Source organism: Octopus bimaculoides, chromosome 5 (genome assembly GCF_001194135.2).
Source record: "Octopus bimaculoides isolate UCB-OBI-ISO-001 chromosome 5, ASM119413v2, whole genome shotgun sequence".
Lineage (NCBI taxonomy): Eukaryota > Metazoa > Mollusca > Cephalopoda > Octopoda > Octopodidae > Octopus > Octopus bimaculoides.
Window position 1 is genome coordinate 32248605 of NC_068985.1, and position 4814 is coordinate 32253418.

Genomic DNA, 4814 nt, shown 5'->3' on the forward strand with positions numbered 1-4814 from the left:
AGATTATATTTTTAAAGTATTTATTTTCAAGTATTGATGCTGAGCAGGAATATAACAAAACTTTGATTTTTATTTTTGAATAATTATTTCATCCTGATAGCTTTTTTGTTCCACTGCACATTTTTTTTTTGAGACATGTATGTAATATATGTGTATGTGTGTGTATGTGTATATATATATATATATATATATATAAGGGTACATGTATGCAGATGTGTGTTTATATTTGTCTCATTATCTTGTGACAGTTGTAAATGGTTGTCAGTCATACAAGCAGTGTCATTCATTTCCAATATTCTGTGAGAACATGTCTGGTTAGGGAGAAATATCACCTTGCTTGGAAATAGGTATGGGTTGGTGACAGGAAGAGCACCTGGCCATAGAAAACCTGCCTCAAAAAATTCCATCTGATTCAATGGTGGTGTTGATAATATAGAGTTTTTGAATATGGCAACCTGTAATGCCATTGACTCTGCCAATTACTAAAAGATTGTTAGATTTATTGATTTACATCATCAAATAAAAATGAAATCTCAAAAGCTTTTTTAAAATTATCTACAGATATTTAATTGCTTTAATTGGAAAAAAAAATCAGAGGTTAAAAAGCACTGGTCATGTAATTTCAGTAGAAGGAAACTGAAAGCAGCTTACCACAGCAACAAATTTGGTTCTCAAATTATTTGAAACAGGAACCCATACAGGGTTTACTATTTCTGCTAAACTTCCCAGTTAGCATTATCCTCAACTTCCATAAATATATATATATGATGAATACGTTTCCAATACACTAATATTCATGGGAAAATGAGTTCAGTATATTTTTAATAAAGAATATTATCAAATAATTCATTCTTGTCTGTGTGCTATTTTATGTTTAATTACTGTTTTCTTACTAATACTTTCTTGAGTAATGTTTATTTTTACTCACTGTTTCAACTCTTACACAATGGAAACATTCAAATCAGATTATCAATAATATATATACTGCTCAAACACTAGCACTATTGTATGTAATAATAACTAAATGCTCTTAATTATATTACAGATTCTGGAAGGTAGAACATGACCAAACTATAATGAGGTCATATCCTGTCACACCACACTTTTCTATTAAATTATGTTAATTCTGCTACTAAGCAGAATATAATATAACACAATATGTTAAAAGTTTTACAATATCATATTTTGTTTATTAATATTATGTAATCTCTAACAAAACAAATCCAGAACACTCCAAAATTTTATTTCTGTTCTTACTGGTTATCAAAAAAATGAACTTAATATGACTAAAAGGGGAAAAAGGTTAAAATTACAAACAATAAGGGAGTGCCTTATGAAAAATTTGTTAGCCTTTGCTTTGACAATTATTACAGCATATAGGTTTGTTGTTGGTGGTGGTAGTAGTAGTAAGAATCTGGTATAAATCCTAACCATAATGTTTGCAAAGATTATAATGTTAGTGTATAGTTTTTTTTTAATGATATTATTTTACATTCTCAATTTGTGTGTGGTGTTGGGGTATTAATGAACCTGCCTTAAAGTTTTTGTAGGTTTCATTTTTCTTTGTTCATTTTTTTTTAACAATAATAAATTTCACAAGATTTTCACTTGTTCTTTGAAATAATTACAAAATTGATCAAAGTGTTTGATAAGTATTTTTATCATTGTTCTAAGATAAATCTTTCTAATTTTTTTCATGATAGAGTATATTTTAATTCAGTTATATTACAGTTAAAAATAAAATATTGTAAAAACTTTTTGCCTAATATCTTCATTACAGTATAAACTATTTTAAATTGGTTCTATTTGCTACTTTAAATTAAAATGTGTAAAGGCAAATGCTTAAATAAAAGGCACATTAAATAAACCTAAGATAAGTGCTAACTATTCACATTATGGAAATGTAAAGCAATTAAGAAGTCAGAACTTAGAAACAAATAGGGCACTAAATATGTTTCAAATAATTTAGAACATATAACAGATACAACCAAAGTTTGAGGAAACTAGTGGTGATCTATATCATCAAAACTTATTTAGTGAATTTCATAAATTTTAATGAGTTTATATTTTGTGGTGAGAACAGAATCTTGATGTTTGAAATCAAACCCTTCAGCTGAAAAAGAAGAATGTGTTTTTGAGAGTTAAAGGGATTCTCTTTTCCACTATGTATACAAATAACTTTCACCAGATCATAAACTATCTATGGTATGCACAAAGGTTCTCAAAGTTAACATTATAAAAAGAATATTTGTCCACTATGCTAAAGTATTTTGAAAATTTTTTGTTTTTAATTGAATTGCTCAAAGAGATATTTTACAACTCAATGTACATTATATTAAATAATATCTTTTAATTCATGGTTGAATAGTCATATTCAGTTTGATATATCGAAGCAATTAAAAAGTTAAAGATGGTCATTGCAAAAGCAAGTCAAATTAAGTATCTTTAATTTGGCTACAAGGCTGTGTATATATTTCAAGCTGCCTATCACTTCTCCTGTATTACATTTTGCCCTGCCATCCCCTTGCACCCACCAATCTGTTATTACATCACACTTATACATACATCTCTAACATTTTATAGTGCATTTACCTTGATTTTGCACTTGGACTCTCTCTTCTAGTCACATTTGCTTTGAACCAGCAGAATAGAGAGGACTCCTTAGTTTTGCAAGAGACAAAGCAATCTCTCATGTTGGTGCTACAATAAAGTACACTGAAAACACACAGTAAAGCAGTTGGCAAACATATGGAGATAATGGCTGGTAGAGGGGATTCCTTAGGATACTGAAAACATAACATTTTTTATGCTAGTACCACAATAAAATGCACTCAAAATACTCTGTAAAGTGATTGGCATTAAGAAGAATATCCAGCCATAGAGACCATGCCAAAATGGCATGTATGAGCCAGGAATGGTCCTCCTGTCTATCTAATAGGGCAGTAACACCAAAAAAGGAACTGATTTAAATTGTGACAACCCATTCAACTTGTACCAGCAGGAAAACAAATGATGATGACAATTGCTGTAGCACTTCTTTTCAATTGTCCCTTTTATTACATTTTTTGGAGATCATTAATTTTAGTTTTGAAAATAATAGAAAAAGTTAACTTCAATTAAACATTTGAGAGTAAAAGCAATTTTGACAGTTTTAGTTTCAGATTCACCAAAAGAACTGTAATTTCAGTGACTCCTCAACAAAATTTTGTTTTCATCCATATTTCTTAGGATCCTCATAGAATCTTGAGTCAGGTATTCATGAAATCTATACTATAAAATTTTTGCTTAAACTTGGAAGAAAATATCTGCCAAGAAATGTAGAACTGTGAATAAGTTAAAAACAAATACGTTAGTATAATATCTACTATCAAAGTCATTAGTAAGTAACCTTTTTTCAGTGTTAGTAATGAGTAAATAGGAAGTCAGTGCTATGCAGACACTGTAACTGTTTTGTGTACAGATTATCAAAGTATCTTGGGTAGACTGATAATACACTATTAATTCCAGTGTGCACTAAGTTGACACAGCAGTTTCAAGAAAGTACTTGAAAGTAAATGTAGTTTATAAAAACTTGTCAGGTGAGCAAAATGCATATCAGCTGCTGGTAAGATGACAGTTTTTTAGATGCTTTTCCAATGATGAATATATATTTGTATGTATATATACATATATGTGTATATATATATGTATGTATGTATGTGTATATATGTATGTGTATATATATGTATGTATATGTGTATGTATATGTATGTATATGTGTGTGTATATATATATATATATTAGGTCATCAAGTATGAAATTTGTAGTAAGGTATATGGTAAACTTTGACAGCTGCTCATTTTGCACCAGGATTACATTTTGACAATATTTTTTGTTAGAAAGCTGATACATCTATTTCTTTATTCTAACTCATTTTGCGCTTTATAAAGTATTTATAAATCGTTTTTTGCTATTTTTGTTTAGAGATAGATAAATCGGAAATTCGTACAGTTTTGAAATATGAGTTCTTTCTTGGAAATACAGCATCACAGACAGCTTGGAATATTAATGGAGTATTTCATTCTAATGTTATTACACAGCAGACAGTTTCAAATTGGTTTGCAAAATTTCCTTCTGGTAACTTTGATCTCACAAATGAGCAACACGGTTGACCAGAAACAAAGGTGGATAATAACAAACTGAAAGCCACCGTTGAGTCAGATCCAGCTCAAAGTGCCCGTGAATTATTGTTGTTGTTTGGTGTTAGCAAGCAAACAATATTGACTCAACTAGTTCAAATCGGCAAAGTGAAATAGTTGGATAAGTGGGTTCCACATGAACTTAATGAAAATCAGAAACAGCATTATGCCACAAAGACAGGATGCCCCTGGGAGCTCCTCTATGCTGATGACCTTGCACTAATTGCTGAGTCACCATCAGAACTAGAGAAGAAGTTTCAGGTGTGGAAGCAAGGACTAGAATCGAAGGGCCTTAGAGTCAACCTAGCTAAAACCAAAGTCCTAATATGTAGGAAGGTAGACAAAACACAATCCCCCTCAGGTAGATGGCCCTGCTCGATCTGTAGAAACTCTATTAGATGTACCCAGTGAAAACTATGGACACATAAGAGGTGCAGCAATATCAAAGGGAGGTTAACTAGGAAGTTAGTTTTTGTATGCGACAGATGTTCAGGAGCAATAAACACTGAAAATGTGCAGAAAACAACTTCTGGCACATTCCAGAGAGAAAAACTAGACGTAGTTGATAGCTTCCGCTATCTAGGTGAGCAAGTTAGTAGTGGAGGAGGGTGCGCTGAAAATGTAGCTGCTAGAATA